This window comes from Somniosus microcephalus, unplaced genomic scaffold (genome assembly GCF_052327205.1).
Source record: "Somniosus microcephalus isolate GS21.2 unplaced genomic scaffold, FLI_Smic_1.0 unresolved_chr1, whole genome shotgun sequence".
Taxonomy (NCBI): domain Eukaryota; kingdom Metazoa; phylum Chordata; class Chondrichthyes; order Squaliformes; family Somniosidae; genus Somniosus; species Somniosus microcephalus.
Genome location: NW_028225179.1, coordinates 45,932,806 through 45,958,004, shown reverse-complemented (window position 1 = coordinate 45,958,004; position 25,199 = coordinate 45,932,806).

Here is a 25,199-nt window from a genome sequence, read left to right as displayed (position 1 = left end):
GTTAGATACACTGTCCTTTCCCCCTCTGGGACAGGGTGGCACAGTGCATTAGTTACACTGTCCTTTCCCCCTCTTCGACTGGGTGTCACAGTGCATTAGATACACTGTCCTTTCCCTCTCTGGGACTGGGTATCACAGTGTGTTAGATACACTGGCCTAGAAATTGAGTTGACGCCGCGCCAGGGCTTTAGCGCCGGCGCTAATTCCCTTGCGCACGCCAAAAATTCAGTAGCGCCGTGCCCAGACGGCTGCCGGCGCTTCTGGCGGGCGTGAGCGCCTCCCAATGGGCGCTGAGTGCCGAATTGCGGCGCTAATCCGGCGCTGCGGCACCCGATGCGGTGCGGCAGGCTGGGGAAGTGCAGGCCTCCTCCTTCAGTTAAGGAGGAGCTGCCTGCACCCGCCCGCTGTCCGTTCAAATATTGAAAAAAAGAGCCCGGCACCTCGGACAAGTGCCGGGCTTGCAGGCCAGACGCATCTGTTCCGCGGGGGGGGAGGTGGAGGAGTCCGGGGAGGGAGGTGCGGGCAGGCAGCCGACGGGAAAGTGGCCGGCCGCCGCGCGACCTTAATGCGCCGGCGCTAACTCGGGGAAGACTCGGTTGCCAGAGTCTTAGTTGCGGCTGCCACGGGCGAGGCGGCCGCAACTGAATTTCGGCGCTGGGGCCCGTCGGCATGGCAACCGGGACGCTGCGCACACCGATGACGTCATCGGTGCCGGCGCAGCGCTACCGGCTTAACGCCGACGGAAGGGCCCCACTCAATTTCCCAACTGGCCATAACTCCGGCGCTAGGCCCTCTAGCGCCTCAAATGCGGCGCTAAGGCTACTCAATTTCTAGGCCACTGTCCTTTCTCCCTCTGGGACAGGGTGTCACAGTGCGTTAGATACACTGTTATTTCCCGCTCTGTGACTGGGTGTCACAGTGCATTAGATACACTGTCCTTTCCCCCTCTGGGACCAGGTGTCACACTGCGTTAGATACACTGTCCTTTCCCCCTCTGGGACTGGGTGTCACAGTGCGTTAGATACACTGTCCTTTCCCCCTCTGGGACCAGGTGTCACACTGCGTTAGATACACTGTCCTTTCCCCCTCTGGGACTGGGTGTCACAGTGCGTTAGATACTCTGTCCATTCCCCCTCATGGACCGCGTGTCACAGTATGTTAGATACACTGTCCTTGCCCCCTCTGGGACCGGGTGTCACAGTGCATTAGATACAATGTCCTTTCCCCCTCTGGGACCAGGTGTCACAATGCGTTAGATTCACTCTCCTTTCCCCCTCTGGGACCGGGTGTCACATTGTGTTAGATACACTGTCCTTTCCCCCTCTGGGAGCGGGTGTAACAGTGCTTTAGAAACACTGTCCTTTCCCCCTCTGGGACTGGGTGTCACAGTGCATTAGATACACTGTACTTTCCCCCTCTGGGACCGGGTGTCACAGTGTGTTAGATACACCGTCCTTTCCCCCTCAGGTACCGGGTGTCACAGTGTGTTAGATACACTGTCCTTTCCCACTCTGGGACCGGCTGTCACAGTATGTTAGATACTCTGTCCATTCCCCCTCTGGGACCGAGTGTCACAGTGCGTTAGAGACACTGTCTTTGCCCTCTTTGGGACCGGCTGTCACAGTGTGTTAGATACACTGTCCATTTTCCCTCTGGGACCGGGTGTCACAGTGTGTTAGATAAACTGTCCTTTCCCCCTCTGGGACCGGGTGTCACACTGCGTTAGATACACTGTCCTTTCCCCCTCTGGGACCGGGTCACACAGAATGTTAGATACACTGTCCTTTCCCCCTCTGGGACCGGGTGTCACAGTGCGTTAGATACACTGTCCTTTCCCCATCTGGGATCGGGTGTCACAGTGCGTTAGATACACTGTCCTTTCCCCCTCTGGGTCCGGGTGTCACTGTGCGTTAGATACACTGTCCTTTCCCCCTCTGGGACTGGGTGTCACAGTGCATTAGATACACTGTCCTTTCCTCCTCTGGGACCAGGTGTCACAGTGCGTTAGATACACTGTCCTTTCTTCCTCTGGGACTGGGTGTCACAGAGCGTTAGATGCATTGTACTTTCCCCTCTGTGACCGGGTGTCAGTGTGTTAGATACACTGTCCTTTCCCCCTCTGGGACCAGGTGTCACAGTGCGTTAGATACACTGTCCTTTCCCCCTCTGGGACCGGGTGTCACATTGCGTTAGATGAAGTGTCCTTTCCCCCTCTGGGACCGGGTGTCACAGTGTGTTAGATACACTGTCCTTTCCCTCTCTGGGACCGGGTGTCACAGTGCGTTAGATGAAGTGTCCTTTCTCCCTCTGGGACCAGGTCTCACAGTGCGTTAGATACATTGTAACTTCCCCCTCTGGGACCGGGTGTCACAGTGCGTTAGATACACTGTCCTTTCGCCCTCTGGGACAGGGTGTCACAGTGCATTAGATACACTGTCCTTTCCCCCTCTGGGACTGGGTGTCACAGTGCGTTAGATACACTGTCCTTTCCCCCTCTGGGACTGGGTCTCACAGTGCATTAGATACATTGTCACTTCCCCCTCTGGGACCGGGTGTCACAGTGCGTTAGATACACTGTCCTTTCGCCCTCTGGGACAGGGTGTCACAGTGCATTAGATACACTGTCCTTTCCCCCTCTCGGACCGGGTGTCACATTGCGTTAGATACACTGTCCTTTCCCCTTCTGGTACCGGGTGTCACAGTGCGTTAGATACACTGTCCGTTCCCCCTCTGTGACCGGGTGTCATAGTGCGTTAGATACACTGTCCTTTCCCCCTCTGGGACAGGGTGCCACAGTGTGTTAGATACACTGTCCTTTCCCCCTCTGCGACTGGGTGTCACAGTGCATTAGATACACTGTGCTATCCCTCTCTGGGACCTGGTGTTATAGTGCGTTAGATACACTGTCATTTCCCCCTCTGGGACCGGATGTCACAGCGCATTAGATACACTGTCTTTTCCCACTCTGGGACAGGGTGTCACAGTGCGTTAGATACACTGCCCTTTCCCCCTCTGGGACCGGATGCCACAGTGTGTGAGATACAATGTCCTTTTCCCCCTAAGGGACCGGGTGTCACAGTGCATTAGATACACTGTCCTTTCCCCCTCTTGGACCAGGTGTCACAGTGCGTTAGATACTCTGTCCATTCCCCCTCTGGGACCGGGTGTCACAATACGTTCGATACACTGTCCTTTCCTCCTCTGGCACCATGTGTCACAGTGTGTTAGATACACTGTCCTTTCCTCCTCTGGCACCATGTGTCACAGTGCGTTAGATACACTGTCCTTTCCTCCTCTGGGACCGGGTGTCACAGTGTGTTAGATACAATGTCCTTTCCCCCTCTGGGAGCGGGTGTCACAGTACATTAGATACACTGTCCTTTCCCCCTCTGTGACCAGGTGTCACAGTGTGTTAGATACACTGTCCTTTCCCCCTCTAGGACCGGGTGTCACAGTGCATTTGATACACTGTCCTTTCCCCCTCTGGGACTGGGTGTCACAGTGCGTTAGATACACTGTCCATTCCCCCTCTGGGACCGGGTGTCACAGTGTGTTAGATACACTGTCCTTTCCCCCTCTGGGACCGGGTGTCACAGTGCGTCAGAGACACTGTCCTTGCCCTCTCTGGGACCGGGTGTCACAGTGCGTTAGATACACTGTCCTTTCCCCCTCTGTGACCGGGAGTCACAGTGAGTTAGATACAATGTCCTTTCCCCCTCTGGGACCGGGTGTTACAGTGTGTTAGAGACACTGTCCGTTCCCCCTCTGGGACCGGGTGTCACAGTGTGTTAGATACACTGTCCATTCCCCCTCTGTGACCGGGTGTCACAGTGTGTTAGATACACTGTCCTTTCCCCCTCTGTGACTGGGTGCCACAGTGCATTAGATATACTGTGCTATCCCTCTCTGGGACCGGGTGTTACAGTGCGTTTGATACACTGTCCTTTCCCCCTCTGGGACCGGATGTCACAGTGTGTTAGATACACTGTCCTTTCCCCCTCTGGGACAGGGTGTCACAGTGCGTTAGATACACTGTCCTTTCCCCCTCTGTGACTGGGTGCCACAGTGCATTAGATATACTGTGCTATCCCTCTCTGGGACCGGGTGTTACAGTGCGTTTGATACACTGTCCTTTCCCCCCTCATAGGTCCGGATGTCACAGTGTGTTAGATACACTGTCCTTTCCCCCTCTGGGACCGGGTGTCATAATGCGTTAGATACACTGTCCTTTCCCCCTCTGGGACCGGTTGTCACCGTGTGTTAAATACACTGTCCTTTCCCTCTCTGGGACTGGGTGTCACAGTGTGTTAGATACACTGTCCTTTCTCCCTCTGGGACCGGGTGTCACATTGCGTTAGATACACTGTCCTTTCCCCGTCTGGGACTGGGTGTCACAGTGCGTTATATACACTGTCCTTTCCCCCTCTGGGACCGGGTATCACACTGCATTAGATACACTGTCCTTTCCCCCTCTGTGACAGGGCGTCACAATGCATTAGATACACTGTCTTTTCCCCGTCTGGGACCGGGTGTCACAGTGCGTTAGTTACACTGTCCTTTCCCCCTCTGGGACTGGGTGTCACAGTGCTTCAGGTACACTGTCCTTTCCCCCTCTGGGACCGGGTGTCACAGGGCGTTAGATACACAGTCCTTTCCCCCTCTGGGACAGGGAGTCACAGTGCGTTAGATACACTGTCCTTTCCCCTTCTAGGACCGGATGTCACAGTGTGTTAGATACACTGTCCTTTCTCCCTCTGGGACATAGTGTCACAGTGCATTCGATACACTGTCCTTTCCCCCTCTGGGACCGGTTGTCACAGTGCGTTAGATACACTGTCATTTCCCGCTCTGGAACTGGATGTGACAGTGCATTAGATACACTGTGCTTTCCCTCTCTGGGACCGGGTGTTACAGTGCATTAGATACACTGTCCTTTCCCTCTCTGGGACCGGATGTCACAGTGTGTTAGATACAATGTCCTTTCCCGCTCTGGGACCGGGAGTCACAGTGTGTTAGATACACTGTCCATTCCCCCTCTGGGAGTGGGTCTCACAGTGCGTTAGATACACTGTCCTTTCCCCCTCTGGGACCGGGTGTCACAGTGCATTAGATACACTGTCATTTCCCCCTCTGGGACCAGGAGTCACAGTGTGTTAGATACACTGTCCTTTCCCCCTCTGGGAGTGGGTCTCACAGTGCGTTAGATACACTGTCCTTTCCCCCTCTGGGACCGGGTGTCACAGTGCATTAGATACACTGTCCTTTCCCCCTCTGGGACCGGGTGCCACAGTGTGTTAGATACACTGTCCTTTCCCCCTCTGGGAGCGGGTGTCACAGTGCGTTAGAAACACTGTCCTTTCCCCCTCTGGGACTGGGTGTCACAGTGCATTAGATACTCTGTCCTATCCCCCTCTGGGACCGGGTGTCACAGTATGTTAGATACACTGTCCTTTCCCCCTCTGTGACCGGGTGTCACAGTGCATCAGAGACACTGTCCTTTCCCACTCTGGGACTGGGAGTTACAGTGTGTTAGGTACAATGTCCTTTCCCCCGCTGGGACCGGGTGTCACAGTGTGTTAGATACATTGTCCTTTCCCCCTCAGAGACCAGGTGGCACAGTGTGTTAGATACAATGTCCTCTCCCACTCTGGGACCGGCTGTCACAGTATGTTAGATACACTGTCCTTTCCCCCTCTGGGACCGGGTGTCACAGTGCATCAGAGACACTGTCATTTCCTCCTCTGTGACCGTGTGTCACAGTGCGTTAGATACACTGTCCTTTCTTCCTCTGGGACCGGGTGTCACAGTGCGTTAGATACACTCTCCTTTTCCCCTCTGTGACTGGGTGTCACAGTGCGTTAGATAAACTGTACTTTCCCCTCTGTGACCGGGTGTCAGTGTGTTAGATACACTGTCCTTTCCCCCTCTGGGACCAGGTGTCACAGTGCGTTAGATACACTGTCCTTTCCCCCTCTGGGACCGGGTGTCACATTGCGTTAGATGCACTGTCCTTTCCCCCTCTGGGACCAGGTGTCACAGTGCATTAGATACACTGTCCTTTCCCCCTCTGGGACCGGGTCTCACAGTGCGTTAGATACATTGTCACTTCCCCCTCTGGGACCGGGTGTCACAGTGCGTTAGATACACTGTCCTTTCCCCCTCTGGGACAGGGTGTCACAGTGCATTAGATACACTGTCCTTTCCCCCTCTCGGACCGGGTGTCACAGTGCGTTAGATACACTGTCCTTTCCCCCTCTGGGACAGGGTGCCACAGTGCGTTAGATACACTGTCCTTTCCCCCTCTGTGACTGGGTGTCACAGTGCATTAGATACACTGTGCTATCCCTCTCTGGGACCTGGTGTTATAGTGCGTTAGATACACTGTCATTTCCCCCTCTGGGACCGGATGTCACAGTGCATTAGATACACTGTCTTTTCCCACTCTGGGACCGGCTGTCACAGTGCGTTAGATACACTGTCCTTTCTTCCTCTGGAACAGGGTGTCACAGTGCGTTAGATACACTGTCATTTCCCGCTCTGGGACTGAGTGTCACAGTGCATTAGATACACTGTGCTTTCCCTCTCTGGGACCGGGTGTTACAGTGCGTTAGATACACTGTCCTTTCCCCCTCTGGGACCGGATGTCACAGTGTGTTAGATACAATGTCCTTTTCCCCTCTGGGACTGGGTGTCACAGTGCATTAGACACACTGTCCTTTCCCCCTCTTGGACCAGGTGTCACAGTGCGTTAGATACCCTGTCCATTCCCCCTCTGGGACCGGGTGTCACAGTACGTTCGATACACTGTCCTTTCCTCCTCTGGCACCAGGTGTCACAGTGCGTTAGATACAATGTCCTTTCCCCCTCTGGGAGCGGGTGTCACAGTGCATTAGATACACTGTACTTTCCCCCTCTGTGACCGGGTGTCACAGTGCGTTAGATACACTGTCCTATCCCCCTCTAGGACCGGGTGTCACAGTGCATTAGATACACTGTCCTTTCCCCCTCTGGGACTGGGTGTCACAGTGCATTGGATACACTGTCCTTTCCCCCTCTGGGACTGGGTGTCACAGTGCGTCAGATGCACTGTCCTTTCCCCCTTGGGACCGGGTGTCACAGTGCGTCAGAGACACTGTCCTTTCCCCCTCTGGGACCGGGTGTCACAGTGCGTCAGAGACACTGTCCTTGCCCTCTCTGGGACCGGGTGTCACAGTGTGTTAGATACACTGTCCGTTCCACCTCTGGGACCGGATGTCACAGTGTGTTAGATACACTGTCCTTTCCCCATCTGGGACCGGATGTCACAGTGTGTTTGATACACTGTGCTATCCCTCTCTGGGACAGTGTGTTACAGTGCGTTAGATACACTGTCCTTTCCCCCTCTAGGACCGGATGTCACAGTGTGTTAGATACACTGTCCTTTCCCCCTCTGGGACCGGGTGTCATAATGCGTTAGATACACTGTCCTTTCCCCGTCTGGGACCGGGTGTCACCGTGTGTTAGATACACTGTCCTTTCCCTCTCTGGGACTGTGTGTCACAGTGCATTAGATACACTGTCCATTCCCCCTCTGGGACCGGGTGTCACAGTGTGTTAGATACACTGTCCTTTCCCCCTCTGGGAGCGGGTGTCACAGTGCGTTAGAAACACTGTCCTTTCCCCCTCTGGGACTGGGTGTCACATTGCGTTAGATACTCTGTCCTATCCCCCTCTGGGACCGGGTGTCACTGTGCATCAGAGACACTGTCCTTGCCCCCTCTGGGACCGGGTGTCACAGTGTGTTAGATACACTGTCCTTTCCCCCTCTGGGAGCGGGTGTCACAGTGCGTTAGAAACACTGTCCTTTCCCCCTCTGGGACTGGGTGTCACATTGCGTTAGATACTCTGTCCTATCCCCCTCTGGGACCGGGTGTCACTGTGCATCAGAGACACTGTCCTTGCCCTCTCTGGGACCGGTTGTCACAGTGCATTAGATACACTGTCCTTTCCCTCTCTGGGACCGGGAGTCACAGTGCGTTAGATACACTGTCCTTTCCCCCTCTGTGACCGGGTGTCACAGTGCATCAGAGACACTGTCCTTTCCCACTCTGGGACTGGGAGTTACAGTGTGTTAGGTACAATGTCCTTTCCCCCGCTGGGACCAGGTGTCACAGTGTGTTAGATACATTGTCCTTTCCCCCTCAGAGACCGGGTGGCACAGTGTGTTAGATACAATGTCCTCTCCCACTCTGGGACCGGCTGTCACAGTATGTTAGATACACTGTCCTTTCCCCCTCTGGGACCGGGTGTCACAGTGCATCAGAGACACTGTCATTTCCTCCTCTGTGACCGTGTGTCACAGTGCGTTAGATACACTGTCCTTTCTTCCTCTGGGACCGGGTGTCACAGTGCGTTAGATACACTCTCCTTTTCCCCTCTGTGACTGGGTGTCACAGTGCGTTAGATAAACTGTACTTTCCCCTCTGTGACCGGGTGTCAGTGTGTTAGATACACTGTCCTTTCCCCCTCTGGGACCAGGTGTCACAGTGCGTTAGATACACTGTCCTTTCCCCCTCTGGGACCGGGTGTCACATTGCGTTAGATGCACTGTCCTTTCCCCCTCTGGGACCAGGTGTCACAGTGCATTAGATACACTGTCCTTTCCCCCTCTGGGACCGGGTCTCACAGTGCGTTAGATACATTGTCACTTCCCCCTCTGGGACCGGGTGTCACAGTGCGTTAGATACACTGTCCTTTCCCCCTCTGGGACAGGGTGTCACAGTGCATTAGATACACTGTCCTTTCCCCCTCTCGGACCGGGTGTCACAGTGCGTTAGATACACTGTCCTTTCCCCCTCTGGGACCGGATGTCACAGTGTGTTAGATACAATGTCCTTTTCCCCTCTGGGACTGGGTGTCACAGTGCATTAGATACACTGTCCTTTCCCCCTCTTGGACCAGGTGTCACAGTGCGTTAGATACCCTGTCCATTCCCCCTCTGGGACCGGGTGTCACAGTACGTTCGATACACTGTCCTTTCCTCCTCTGGCACCAGGTGTCACAGTGCGTTAGATACAATGTCCTTTCCCCCTCTGGGAGCGGGTGTCACAGTGCATTAGATACACTGTACTTTCCCCCTCTGTGACCGGGTGTCACAGTGCGTTAGATACACTGTCCTATCCCCCTCTAGGACCGGGTGTCACAGTGCATTAGATACACTGTCCTTTCCCCCTCTGGGACTGGGTGTCACAGTGCATTGGATACACTGTCCTTTCCCCCTCTGGGACTGGGTGTCACAGTGCGTCAGATGCACTGTCCTTTCCCCCTTGGGACCGGGTGTCACAGTGCGTCAGAGACACTGTCCTTTCCCCCTCTGGGACCGGGTGTCACAGTGCGTCAGAGACACTGTCCTTGCCCTCTCTGGGACCGGGTGTCACAGTGTGTTAGATACACTGTCCGTTCCACCTCTGGGACCGGATGTCACAGTGTGTTAGATACACTGTCCTTTCCCCATCTGGGACCGGATGTCACAGTGTGTTTGATACACTGTGCTATCCCTCTCTGGGACAGTGTGTTACAGTGCGTTAGATACACTGTCCTTTCCCCCTCTAGGACCGGATGTCACAGTGTGTTAGATACACTGTCCTTTCCCCCTCTGGGACCGGGTGTCATAATGCGTTAGATACACTGTCCTTTCCCCGTCTGGGACCGGGTGTCACCGTGTGTTAGATACACTGTCCTTTCCCTCTCTGGGACTGTGTGTCACAGTGCATTAGATACACTGTCCATTCCCCCTCTGGGACCGGGTGTCACAGTGTGTTAGATACACTGTCCTTTCCCCCTCTGGGAGCGGGTGTCACAGTGCGTTAGAAACACTGTCCTTTCCCCCTCTGGGACTGGGTGTCACATTGCGTTAGATACTCTGTCCTATCCCCCTCTGGGACCGGGTGTCACTGTGCATCAGAGACACTGTCCTTGCCCCCTCTGGGACCGGGTGTCACAGTGTGTTAGATACACTGTCCTTTCCCCCTCTGGGAGCGGGTGTCACAGTGCGTTAGAAACACTGTCCTTTCCCCCTCTGGGACTGGGTGTCACATTGCGTTAGATACTCTGTCCTATCCCCCTCTGGGACCGGGTGTCACTGTGCATCAGAGACACTGTCCTTGCCCTCTCTGGGACCGGTTGTCACAGTGCATTAGATACACTGTCCTTTCCCTCTCTGGGACCGGGAGTCACAGTGCGTTAGATACACTGTCCTTTCCCCCTCTGTGACCGGGTGTCACAGTGCATCAGAGACACTGTCCTTTCCCACTCTGGGACTGGGAGTTACAGTGTGTTAGGTACAATGTCCTTTCCCCCGCTGGGACCAGGTGTCACAGTGTGTTAGATACATTGTCCTTTCCCCCTCAGAGACCGGGTGGCACAGTGTGTTAGATACAATGTCCTCTCCCACTCTGGGACCGGCTGTCACAGTATGTTAGATACACTGTCCTTTCCCCCTCTGGGACCGGGTGTCACAGTGCATCAGAGACACTGTCATTTCCTCCTCTGTGACCGTGTGTCACAGTGCGTTAGATACACTGTCCTTTCTTCCTCTGGGACCGGGTGTCACAGTGCGTTAGATACACTCTCCTTTTCCCCTCTGTGACTGGGTGTCACAGTGCGTTAGATAAACTGTACTTTCCCCTCTGTGACCGGGTGTCAGTGTGTTAGATACACTGTCCTTTCCCCCTCTGGGACCAGGTGTCACAGTGCGTTAGATACACTGTCCTTTCCCCCTCTGGGACCGGGTGTCACATTGCGTTAGATGCACTGTCCTTTCCCCCTCTGGGACCAGGTGTCACAGTGCATTAGATACACTGTCCTTTCCCCCTCTGGGACCGGGTCTCACAGTGCGTTAGATACATTGTCACTTCCCCCTCTGGGACCGGGTGTCACAGTGCGTTAGATACACTGTCCTTTCCCCCTCTGGGACAGGGTGTCACAGTGCATTAGATACACTGTCCTTTCCCCCTCTCGGACCGGGTGTCACAGTGCGTTAGATACACTGTCCTTTCCCCCTCTGGGACAGGGTGCCACAGTGCGTTAGATACACTGTCCTTTCCCCCTCTGTGACTGGGTGTCACAGTGCATTAGATACACTGTGCTATCCCTCTCTGGGACCTGGTGTTATAGTGCGTTAGATACACTGTCATTTCCCCCTCTGGGACCGGATGTCACAGTGCATTAGATACACTGTCTTTTCCCACTCTGGGACCGGCTGTCACAGTGCGTTAGATACACTGTCCTTTCTTCCTCTGGAACAGGGTGTCACAGTGCGTTAGATACACTGTCATTTCCCGCTCTGGGACTGGGTGTCACAGTGCATTAGATACACTGTGCTTTCCCTCTCTGGGACCGGGTGTTACAGTGCGTTAGATACACTGTCCTTTCCCCCTCTGGGACCGGATGTCACAGTGTGTTAGATACACTGTCCTTTCCCCCTCTTGGACCAGGTGTCACAGTGCGTTAGATACCCTGTCCATTCCCCCTCTGGGACCGGGTGTCACAGTACGTTCGATACACTGTCCTTTCCTCCTCTGGCACCAGGTGTCACAGTGCGTTAGATACAATGTCCTTTCCCCCTCTGGGAGCGGGTGTCACAGTGCATTAGATACACTGTACTTTCCCCCTCTGTGACCAGGTGTCACAGTGTGTTAGATACACTGTCCTATCCCCCTCTAGGACCGGGTGTCACAGTGCGTCAGAGACACTGTCCTTTCCCCCTCTGGGACCGGGTGTCATAGTGCGTCAGAGACACTGTCCTTGCCCTCTCTGGGACCGGGTGTTACAGTGTGTTAGATACACTGTCCGTTCCACCTCTGGGACCGGATGTCACAGTGTGTTAGATACACTGTCCTTTCCCCATCTGGGACCGGATGTCACAGTGTGTTTGATACACTGTCCATTCCCCCTCTGGGATGGGTGTCACAGTGTGTTAGATACACTGTGCTATCCCTCTCTGGGACAGTGTGTTACAGTGCGTTAGATACACTGTCCTTTCCCCCTCTAGGACCGGATGTCACAGTGTGTTAGATACACTGTCCTTTCCCCCTCTGGGACCGGGTGTCATAATGCGTTAGATACACTGTCCTTTCCCCGTCTGGGACCGGGTGTCACCGTGTGTTAGATACACTGTCCTTTCCCTCTCTGGGACTGTGTGTCACAGTGCATTAGATACACTGTCCATTCCCCCTCTGGGACCGGGTGTCACAGTGTGTTAGATACACTGTCCTTTCCCCCTCTGGGAGCGGGTGTCACAGTGCGTTAGAAACACTGTCCTTTCCCCCTCTGGGACTGGGTGTCACATTGCGTTAGATACTCTGTCCTATCCCCCTCTGGGACCGGGTGTCACTGTGCATCAGAGACACTGTCCTTGCCCCCTCTGGGACCGGGTGTCACAGTGTGTTAGATACACTGTCCTTTCCCCCTCTGGGAGCGGGTGTCACAGTGCGTTAGAAACACTGTCCTTTCCCCCTCTGGGACTGGGTGTCACATTGCGTTAGATACTCTGTCCTATCCCCCTCTGGGACCGGGTGTCACTGTGCATCAGAGACACTGTCCTTGCCCTCTCTGGGACCGGTTGTCACAGTGCATTAGATACACTGTCCTTTCCCTCTCTGGGACCGGGAGTCACAGTGCGTTAGATACACTGTCCTTTCCCACTCTGGGATCGGGTGTTACAGTGTGTTAGATACAATGTCCTTTCCCCCGCTGGGACCGAGTGTCACAGTGTGTTAGATACACTGTCCTTTCCCCCTCTGGGACAGGGTGTTGCAGTGTGTTAGATACACTGTCCTTTCCCCCTCAGGGACCGGGTGTCACAGTGTGTTAGATACAATGTCCTTTCCCACTCTGGGACCGGCTGTCACAGTATGTAAGATACACTGTCCTTTCCCCCTCTGGGACCGGGTATCACAGTATGTTAGATACACTGTCCTTTCCCCCTTTGGGACCGGGTGTCACAGTGCATCAGAGACACTGTCCTTTCCTCCTCTGGGACCGGGTCTCACATTGCGTTAGATACACTGTCCTTTCTTCCTCTGGGACCGGGTGTCACAGTGCGTTAGATACACTCTCCTTTTCCCCTCTGTGACTGGGTGTCACAGTGCGTTAGATACACTGTCCTTTCCCCCACTGGGACCGGGTGACACAGTGCGTTAGATACACTGTACTTTCCCCTCTGTGACCGGGTGTCAGTGTGTTAGATACACTGTCCTTTCCCCCTGGGGGACCAGGTGTCACAGTGCGTTAGATACACTGTCCTTTCCCCCTCTGGGACCAGGAGTCACAGTGCATTAGATACACTGTCCTTTCCCCCTCTGGGACCGTGTCTCACAGTGCGTTAGATACATTGTCATTTCCCCCTCTGAGACCTGGTGTCACAGTGCGTTAGATACACTGTCCTTTCCCCCTCTGGGACAGGGTGTCACAGTGCATTAGATACACTGTGCTATCCCTCTCTGGGACCTGGTGTTATAGTGCATTCGATACACTGTCATTTCCCCCTCTGGGACCGGATGTCACAGTGCATTGGATACACTGTCTTTTCCCACTCTGGGACCGGGTGTCACTGTGCGTTAGATACACTGTCCTTTCTTCCTCTGGAACAGGGTGTCACAGTGCGTTAGATACACTGTCATTTCCTGCTCTGGGACTGCGTGTCACAGTGCATTAGATACACTGTGCTTTCCCTCTCTGGGACCGGGTGTTACAGTGCGTTAGATACACTGTCCTTTCCCCCTCTGGGACCGGATGTCACAGTGTGTTAGATGCAATGCCCTTTTCCCCTTAAGGGACCGGGTGTCACAGTGCATTAGATACACTGTCCTTTCCCCCTCTTGGACCAGGTGTCCCAGTGCATTAGATACTCTGTCCATTCCCCCTCTGGGACCGGGTGTCACAGTACGTTCGATGCACTGTCCTTTCCTCCTCTGGCACCAGGTGTCACAGTGTGTTAGATACAATGTCCTTTCCCCCTCTGGGAGCGGGTGTCACAGTGCATTAGATACACTGTCCTTTCCCCCTCTGTGACCAGGTGTCACAGTGTGTTAGATACACTGTCCTTTCCCCCTCTAGGACCGGGTGTCACAGTGCATTAGATACACTGTCCTTTCCCCCTCTGGGACTGGGTGTCACAGTGCGTTAGATACACTGTCCATTCCCCCTCTGGGACCGGGTGTCACAGTGCGTTAGATACACTGTCCTTTCCCCCTCTGGGACTGGGTGTCACAGTGCGTTAGATACACTGTCCATTCCCCCTCTGGGACTGGGTGTCACAGTGCGTTAGGTACACTGTCCTTTCCCCCTCTGGGACCGGGTGTCACAGTGCGTTAGATACACTGTCCATTCACCCTCTGGGACCAGGTGTCACAGTGCGTTGGATACACTGTCCTTTCCCCCTCTGGGACTGGGTGTCACAGTGCGTTAGATACACTGTCCTTTCCCCCTCTGGGACCAGGTGTCACAGTGCGTTAGATACACTGTCCTTTCCCCCTCTGGGACCGGGTGTCACAGTGCGTTAGATACACTGTCCATTCACCCTCTGGGACCAGGTGTCACAGTGCGTTAGATACACTGTCCTTTCCCCCTCTGGGACTGGGTGTCACAGTGCGTTAGATACACTGTCCATTCACCCTCTGGGACCGGGTGTCACAGTGCGTTAGATACACTGTCCTTTCCCCCTCTGTGACCAGGTGTCACAGTGCGTTGGATACACTGTCCTTTCCCCCTCTGGGACCGGGAGTCACAGTGCGTTAGATACACTGTCCGTTCCACCTCTGGGACCGGATGTCACGGTGTGTTAGATACACTGTCCTTTCCCCCTCTGGGACCAGGGGTTACAGTGTGTTAGATACACTGTCCGTTCCACCTCTGGGACCGGATGTCACGGTGTGTTAGATACACTGTCCTTTCCCCCTCTGGGACCGGGTGTCACAGTGCGTCAGAGACACTGTCCTTTCCCCCTCTGGGACCGGGAGTCACAGTGCGTTAGATACACTGTCCGTTCCACCTCTGGGACCGGGTGTCACAGTGTGTTAGATACACTGTCCTTTCCCCCTCTGGGACCAGGGGTTACAGTGTGTTAGATACACTGTCCGTTCCACCTCTGGGACCGGATGTCACGGTGTGTTAGATACACTGTCCTTTCCCCCTCTGGGACCGGGTGTCACAGTGCGTCAGAGACACTGTCCTTTCCCACTCTGGGACCGGATGTCACAGTGTGTTAGATACACTGTCCATTCCCCCTCTGGGATGGGTGTCACAGTGTGTTAGATACACTGTCCTTTCCCCCTCTGGGACCGGGTGTCACAGTGCATTAGATACACTGTCCTTTCCCCCCTGGGACCGGGTGTCACAGTGTGTTAGATACACTGTCCTTTCCCCCTCTGGGACCGGGTGTCACAGTGCGTCAGAGACACTGTCCTTTCCCACTCTGGGACCGGATGTCACAGTATGTTAGATACACTGTCCATTCCCCCTCTGGGACGGGTGTCACAGTGTGTTAGATACACTGTCCTTTCCCCATCTGTGACCGGATGTCACAGTGTGTTAGATACACTGTCCATTCCCCCTCTGGGATGGGTGTCACAGTGTGTTAGATACACTGTCCTTTCCCCCTCTGGGACAGGGTGTCACAGTGCATTAGATACACTATCCTTTCCCCCTCTGTGACTGGGTGTCACAGTGCATTCGATACACTGTGCTATCCCTCTCTGGGACCGGGTGTTACAGTGCGTTAGATACACTGTCCTTTCCCCCTCTGGGACCGGGTGTCATAATGTGTTAGATACACTGTCCTTTCCCCCTCTGGGACCGGGTGTCACCGTGTGTTAGATACACTGTCCTTTCCCTCTCTGGGACTGGGTGTCACAGTGTGTTAGATACATTGTCCTTTTCCCCTCGGGGACCGGGTGTTACAGTGTGTTAGATGCACTGTCCTTTCCCCCTCTGGGACCGGGTGTCACAGAGCGTTAGATACACTGTCCTTTCCCACTCTGGGACTGGGTGTCACAGTGTGTTAGATACTCTGTCCATTCCCCCTCTGGGACCGAGTGTCACAGTGCGTTAGAGACACTGTCCTTGCCCTCTCTGGGACCGGGTGTCACAGTGCGTTAGATACACTTTCCTTTCCCCCTCTGGGACCGGGTGTCACAGTGCGTTAGATACACTCTCCATTCTCCCTCTGGGACCGGGTGTCACAGTGTGTTAGATACACTGTCCTTTCCCCCTCTGGGACCGGGTGTCACCGTGTGTTAGATACACTGTCCTTTCCCTCTCTGGGACCGGGTGTCACAGTGTGTTAGATACACTGTCCTTTCCCCCTCTGGGACCGGGTGTCACAGTGCGTTAGATACACTGTCCTTTCTCCCTCTGGGACCGGGTGTCACATTGCGTTAGATACACTGTCCTTTCCCCGTCTGGGACTGGGTGTCACAGTGCGTTATATACACTGCCCTTTCCCCTCTGGGACCGGGTGTCACAGTGCATTAGATACACTGTCCTTTCCCCCTCTGGGACCGGGTGTCACAGTGCGTTAGATGCACTGTCCTTTCCCACTCTGCGACCGGGATTCACAGTGCATTAGATACACTGTCCTTTCCCCCTCTGGGACCGGGTGTTACAATGTGTTAGATACACTGTCCTTTCCCCCTCTGGGACCGTGTGTTACAGTGTGTTAGATGCACTGTCCTTTCCCCCTCTGGGACCGGGTGTCACAGAGCGTTAGATACACTGTCCTTTCCCCTCTGGGACCGGGTGTCACAGTGCGTTAGATACACTGTCCTTTCCCCCTCTGGGACCGGGTGTCACAGTGTGTTAGATACACTGTCCTTTCCCCCTCTGGGACCGGGTGTCACAATGTGTTAGATACACTGTCCTTTCCCCCTCTGGGACCGGGTGTCACAGTGTGTTAGATACACTCTCCATTCTCCCTCTGGGACCGGGTGTCACAGTGTGTTAGATACACTGTCCTTTCCCCCTCTGGGACCGGGTGTCACAGTGCGTTAGATACACTGTCCTTTCCCCCTTTGGGACCGGGTGTCACAGTGTGTTAGATACACTGTCCTTTCCCCCTCTGGGACCGTGTGTCACAGTGCGTTAGATACACTGTCCTTTCCCCCTCTGGGACCGGGTCACACAGAATGTTAGATACACTGTCCTTTCCCCCTCTGGGACCGGGTCACACAGAATGTTAGATACCCTGTCTTTTCCCCCTCTGCGACCGGGTGTCACAGTTTGTTAGATACACTGCCCTTTCCCACTCTGGGACCAGGTGTCACAGTGTGTTAGATACACTGTCCTTTCCCCCTCTGGGACCGGGTGTCACAGTGCGTTAGATATACTGTCCTTTCCCCATCTGGGATCGGGTGTCACAGTGTGTTAGATATACCGTCCTTTCCCCCTCTGGGACCGGGTGTCACTGTGCGTTAGATACACTGTCCTTTCCCCCTCTGGGACTGGGTGTCACAGTGCGTTAGATACACTGTCAATTCCCCCTCTGGGACCGGGTGTCACAGTGCATTAGATACACTGTCCTTTCCTCCTCTGGGACCGGTTTTCACAGTGCGTTAGATACACTGTCCTTTCTTCCTCTGGGACCGGGTGTCACAGTGCGTTCGATACACTCTCCTTTTCCCCTCTGTGACAGGGTGTCACATTGCATTAGAAACACTGTCCTTTCCCCCACTGGGACCGGGTGGCAGAGTGCATTAGATACACTGTCCTGTCCCCCTCTGGGACCGGGTGTCACAGTGCGTTAGATACACTGTCCTTTCTCCCTCTGGGACCGGGTGTCACATTGCATTAGATACACTGTCCTTTCCCCGTCTGGGACTGGGTGTCACAGTGCGTTATATACACTGTCCTTCCCCCTCTGGGACCGGGTGTCACACTGCATTAGATACACTGTCCTTTCCCCCTCTGGGACCGGGTGTCACAGTGCGTTAGGTACACTGTCCTTTCCCCCTCTGGGACCGGGTGTCGCAGGGCGTTAGATACACTGTCCTTTACCCCTCTGGGACAGGGTGTCACAGTGCGTTAGATACACTGTCCTTTCCCCTTCTAGGACCGGATGTCACAGTGTGTTAGATACACTGTCCTTTCTCCCTCTGGGACATAGTGTCACAGTGCATTAGATACACTGTCCTTTCCCCCTCTTGGACCGGTTGGCACAGTGCGTTAGATACACTGTCATTTCCCGCTCTGGAACTGGGTGTCACAGTGCATTAGATACACTGTGCTTTCCCTCTCTGGGACCGGGTGTTACAGTGCGTTAGATACACTGTCCTTTCCCTCTCTGGGACCGGATGTCACAGTGTGTTAGATACAATGTCCTTTCCCCCTCAGGGACCGGGTGTCACAGTGCATTAGATACACTGTCATTTCCCCCTCTGGGACCAGGAGTCACAGTGTGTTAGATACACTGTCCTTTCCCCCTCTGGGAGTGGGTCTCACAGTGCGTTAGATACACTGTCCATTCCCCCTCTGGGACCGGGTGTCACAGTACGTTAGATACACTGTCCTTTCCCCCTCTGGGACCGCGTGTCACAGGGAGTTAGATACAATGTCCTTTCCCCCTCTGGGACCGGGTGTCACAATGCATTAGATACACTGTCCTTTCCCCCTCTGGGACCGGGTGTCACAGTGTGTTAGATACACTGTCCTTTCCCCCTCTGGGACCGGGTGTCACAGTGTGTTAGATACACTGTCCTTTCCCCCTCTGGGAGCGCGTGTCACAGTGCGTTAGAAACACTGTCCTTTCCCCCTCTGGGACTGGGTGTCACAGTGCGTTAGATACTCTGTCCTATCCCCCTCTGGGACCGGGTGTCACAATATGTTAGATACACTGTCCTTTCCCCCTCTGTGACCGGGTGTCACAGTGCATCAGAGACACTGTCCTTGCCCTCTCTGGGACCGGGTGTCACAGTGCATTAGATACACTGTCCTTTCCCTCTCTGGGACCGGGATTCACAGTGCGTTAGATACACTGTCCTTTCCCACTCTGGAACCGGGTGTTACAGTGTGTTAGATGCAATGTCCTTTCCCCCGCCGCTTCCGGGTGTCACAGTGTGTTAGATACACTGTCCTTTCCCCCTCTGGGACAGGGTGTTACAGTGTGTTAGATACACTGTCCTTTCCCGTCAGGGACCGGGTGTCATAGTGTGTTAGATACAATGTCCTTTCCCACTCTGGGACCGGCTGTCACATTATGTTAGGTACACCGTCCTTTCCCCCTCTGGGACCGGGTGTCACAGTATGTTAGATACACTGTCCTTTCCCCCTTTGGGACCGGGTGTCACAGTGCATCAGAGACACTGTCCTTGTCCTCTCTGGGACCGGGTGTCACAGTGCGTTAGATACACTGTCCTTTCCCCCTCTGGGACCGGGTGTTACAATGTGTTAGATACACTGTCCTTTCCCCCTCTGGGACTGGCTGTCACATTATGTTAGATACTCTGTCCATTCCCCCTCTGGGAACGAGTGTCACAGTGCGTTAGAGACACTGTCCTTGCCCTCTCTGGGACCGGGTGTCACAGTGCGTTAGATACACATTCCTTTCCCCCTCTGGGACCGGGTGTCACAGTGTGTTAGATACACTGTCCTTTCCCCCTCTGGGACCGGGTGTCACAGTGCGTTAGATACACTGTCCTTTTCCCCTCTGGGACCGGGTCACACAGAATGTTAGATACACTGTCTTTTCCCCCTCTGGGGCCGGGTGTCACAGTGTGTTAGATACACTGCCCTTTCCCACTCTGGGACCAGCTGTCACAGTGTGTTAGATACACTGTCCTTTCCCCATCTGGGATCGGGTGTCACAGTCTGTTAGATATACTGTCCTTTCCCCCTCTGGGACAGGGTGTCACTGTGCGTTAGATACACTGTCCTTTCCCCCTCTGGGACTGGGTGTCACAGTGCATTAGATACACTGTCCATTCCCCCTCTGGGACCGGGTGTCACAGTGCATTAGATACACTGTCCTTTCCTGCTCTGGGAAGGGGTGTCATAGTGCGTTAGATACACTGTCCTTTCTTCCTCTGGGACCAGGTGTCACAGTGCGTTAGATACACTCTCCTTTTCCCCTCTGTGACTGGGTGTCACAGTGCGTTAGATACACTGTCCTTTCCCGCACTGGGACCGGGTGGCAGAGTGCATTAGATACACTGTCCTTTCCCCCTCTGGCACCGGGTGTCACAGTGCATGAGATACACTGTCCTTTCCCCCTCTGGGACCGGGTGACACAGTGCGTTAGATACACTGTACTTTCCCCTCTGTGACCGGGTGTCAGTGTGTTAGATACACTGTCCTTTCCCCCTCTGGGACCGGGTGTCACATTGCATTAGATACACTGTCCTTTCCCCCTCTGGGACCGGGTGTCACAGTGTGTTAGATACACTGTCCTTTCCCCCTCTGGGACCGGGTCTCACAGTGCGTTTGATACATTGTCCTTTCCCCTTTTGGGACCGGGTGTCACAGTGCATTAGATACACTGTCCTTTCCCCCTCTCAGACCGGGTGTCACAGTGCGTTAGATACACTGTCTTTTCCCCCTCTGGGACAGGGTGTCACAGTGTGTTAGATACACTGTCCTTTCCCCCTCTGCGACTGGGTGTCACAGTGCATTAGATACACTGTGCTATCCCTCTCTGGGACCCGGTGTTACAGTGCGTTAGATACACTGTCATTTCCCCCTCGAGGACGGGATGTCACAGTGTGTTTGATACAATGTCCTTTTCCCCCAAAGGGACCGGGTGTCACAGTGCATTAGATACACTGTCCTTTCCCCCTCTTGGACCAGGTGTCACAGTGCGTTAGATACTCTGTCCATTCCCCCTCTGGGACCGGGTGTCACAGTACGTTAGATACACTGTCCTTTCCTCCTCTGGGACCCGGTGTCACAGTGCGTTAGATACAATGTCCTTTCCCCCTCTGGGAGCGGGTGTCACAATGCGTTAGATACACTGTCCTTTCCCCCTCTGTGACCGGGTGTCACAGTGTGTTAGATACACTGTCCTTTCCCCCTCTAGGACCGGGTGTCACAGTGCATTAGATACACTGTCCTTTCCCTCTCTGGGAATGTGTGTCACAGTGCGTTAGATACACTGTCCATTCCCGCTCTGGGACCGGGTGTCACAGTATGTTAGATACACTGTCCTTTCCCCCACTGGGACCGGTTGTCATAGTGCGTCAGAGACACTGTCCTTGCCCTCTCTGTGACCGGGTGTCACAGTGCGTTAGATACACTGTCCTTTCCCCCTCTGGGACAGGGAGTCACAGTGCGTTAGATACACTGTCCTTTCCCCCTCTGGGACCGTGTGTCAGAGTGTGTTAGATACACTGTCCTTTCCCCCTCTGGGACCGGGTGTCACAGTGCGTCAGAGACACTGTCCTTTCCCACTCTGGGACCGGATATAACAGTGTGTTAGATACACTGTCCATTCCCCCTCTGGGACGGGTGTCACAGTGTGTTAGATACACTGTCCTTTCCCCCTCTGGGACCGGATGTCACAGTGTGCTAGATACACTGTCCATTCCCCCTCTGGGACGGGTGTCACAGTGCGTTAGATACACTGTCCTTTCCCCCTCTGTGACTGGGTGTCACAGTGCATTAGATACACTGTGCTATCCCTCTCTGGGACCGGGTGTTACAGTGCGTTAGATACACTGTCCTTTCCCCGTCTAGGACCAGATGTCACAGTGTCTTAGAAACACTGTCCTTTCCCCCTCTGGGACCGGGTGTCACCGTGTGTTAGATACACTGTCCTTTCCCTCTCTGGGACTTGGTGTCACATTGCGTTAGATACACTGTCCTTTCCCTGTCTGGGACCGGGTGTCACACTGCATTAGATACACTGTCCTTTCCCCCTCTGGGACAGGGTGTCACTTTGCATTAGATACACTGTCTTTTCCCCCTCTGGTACCGGGTGTCACAGTGCGTTAGATACACTGTCCTTTCCCCCTCTGGGACCGGGTGTCACAGTGCGTTAGGTACACTGTCCTTTCCCCCTCTGGGACCGGGTGTCACAGGGCGTTAGATACACTGTCCTTTCCCCCTCTGGGACAGGGTGTCACAGTGCGTTAGATACACTGTCCTTTCCCCCTCTGGGACATAGTGTCACAGTGCATTAGATACTCTGTCCTTTCCCCCTCTGGGACCGGTTGTCACAGTGCATTAGATACACTGTCCTTTCTCCCTCTGGAACAGGGTGTCACAGTGCGTTAGATACACTGTCATTTCCCGCTCTGGAACTGGGTGTCACAGTGCATTAGATACACTGTGCTTTCCCTGTTTGGGACCGGGTGTTACAGTGCGTTAGATACACTGTCCTTTCCCTCTCTGGGACCGGATGTCACAGTGTGTTAGATACACTGTCCTTTCCCCCTCAGGGACAGGGTGTCACAGTGCATTAGATACACTGTCATTTCCCCCTCTGGGACCAGGAGTCACAGTGTGTTAGATACACTGTCCTTTTCCCCTCTGGGAGTGGGTCTCACAGTGCGTTAGATACACTGTCCAATCCCCCTCTGGGACCGGGTGTCACAGTACGTTAGATACACTGTCCTTTCCCCCTCTGGGACCGCGTGTCACAGGGAGTTAGATACAATGTCCTTGCCCCCTCTGGGACCGGGTGTCACAATGCATTAGATACACTGTCCTTTCCCCCTCTGGGACCGGGTGTCACAGTGTGTTAGATACACTGTCCTTTCCCCCTCTGGGAGCGCGTGTCACAGTGCGTTAGAAACACTGTCCATTCCCCCTCTGGGACTGGGTGTCACAGTGCGTTAGATACTCTGTCCTATCCCCCTCTGGGACCGGGTGTCACAGTGCATCAGAGACACTGTCCTTGCCCTCTCTGGGACCGGGTGTCACAATGCATTAGATACACTGTCCTTTCCCTCTCTGGGACCGGGAGTCACAGTGCGTTAGATACACTGTCCTTTCCCACTCTGGAACCGGTTGTTACAGCGTGTTAGATACAATGTCCTTTCCCCCGCCGCGACCGGGTGTCACAGTGTGTTAGATACACTGTCCTTTCCCCCTCTGGGACAGGGTGTTACAGTGTGTTTGATACACTGTCCTTTCCCCTCAGGGACCGGGTGTCATATAGTGTGTTAGATACAATGTCCTTTCCCACTCTGGGACCGGCTGTCACAGTATGTTAGATACACCGTCCTTTCCCCCTCTGGGACCGGGTGTCACAGTATGTTAGATACACTGTCCTTTCCCCCTTTGGGACCGGGTGTCACAGTGCATCAGAGACACTGTCCTTGTCCTCTCTGGGACCGGGTGTCACAGTGCGTTAGATACACTGTCCTTTCCCCCTCTGGGACCGGGTGTTACAATGTGTAAGATACACTGTCCTTTCCCCTTCTGGGACTGGCTGTCACATTATGTTAGATACTCTGTCCATTCCCCCTCTGGGAACGAGTGTCACAGTGCGTTAGAGACACTGTCCTTGCCCTCTCTGGGACCGGGTGGCAGAGTGCATTAGATACACTGTCCTTTCCCCCTCTGGGACCAGGTGTCACAGTGTGTTAGATACACTGTCCTTTCCCCATCTGGGATCGGGTGTCACAGTCTGTTAGATATACTGTCCTTTCCCCCTCTGGGACCGGGTGTCACTGTGCGTTAGATACACTGTCCTTTCCCCCTCTGGGACTGGGTGTCACAGTGCGTTAGATACACTGTCCATTCCCCCTCTGGGACCGGGTGTCACAGTGCATTAGATACACTGTCCTTTCCTGCTCTGGGAAGGGGTGTCACAGTGTGTTAGATACACTGTCCTTTCTTCCTCTGGGACCAGGTGTCACAGTGCGTTAGATACACTCTCCTTTTCCCCTCTGTGACTGGGTGTCACAGTGCGTTAGATACACTGTCCTTTCCCCCACTGGGACCGGGTGGCAGAGTGCATTAGATACACTGTCCTTTCCCCCTCTGGCACCGGGTGTCACAGTGCATGAGATACACTGTCCTTTCCCCCTCTGGGACCGGGTGACACAGTGCGTTAGATACACTGTACTTTCCCCTCTGTGACCGGGTGTCAGTGTGTTAGATACACTGTCCTTTCCCCCTCTGGGACCGGGTGTCACATTGCAATAGATACACTGTCCTTTCCCCCTCTGGGACCGGGTGTCACAGTGTGTTAGATACACTGTCCTTTCCCCCTCTGGGACCGGGTCTCACAGTGCGTTTGATACATTGTCCTTTCCCCTTTTGGGACCGGGTGTCACAGTGCGTTAGATACACTGTCCCTTCCCCCTCTGGGACAGGGTGTCACAGTGCATTAGATACACTGTCCTTTCCCCCTCTCAGACCGGGTGTCACAGTGCGTTAGATACACTGTCCTTTCCCCCTCTGGGACCGGGTGTCACAGTGCGTTAGATACACTGTCCGTTCCGCCTCTGTGACCGGGTGTCACAGTGCGTTAGATGCACTGTCTTTTCCCCCTCTGGGACAGGGTGTCACAGTGTGTTAGATACACTGTCCTTTCCCCCTCTGCGACTGGGTGTCACAGTGCATTAGATACACTGTGCTATCCCTCTCTGGGACCCGGTGTTACAGTGCGTTAGATACACTGTCATTTCCCCCTCGAGGACGGGATGTCACAGTGTGTTTGATACAATGTCCTTTCCCCCTCTTGGACCAGGTGTCACAGTGCGTTAGATACTCTGTCCATTCCCCCTCTGGGACCGGGTGTCACAGTACGTTAGATACACTGTCCTTTCCTCCTCTGGGACCAGGTGTCACAGTGCGTTAGATACAATGTCCTTTCCCCCTCTGGGAGCGGGTGTCACAGTGCGTTAGATACACTGTCCTTTCCCCCTCTTGGACCAGGTGTCACAGTGCGTTAGATACTCTGTCCATTCCCCCTCTGGGGCCGGGTGTCACAGTACGTTAGATACACTGTCCTTTCCTCCTCTGGGACCAGGTGTCACAGTGCGTTAGATACAATGTCCTTTCCCCCTCTGGGAGCGGGTGTCACAGTGCGTTAGATACACTGTCCTTTCCCCCTCTGTGACCGGGTGTCACAGTGTGTTAGATACACTGTCCTTTCCCCCTCTAGGACCGGGTGTCACAGTGCATTAGATACACTGTCCTTTCCCTCTCTGGGAATGTGTCTCACAGTGCGTTAGATACACTGTCCATTCCCGCTCTGGGACCGGGTGTCACAGTATGTTAGA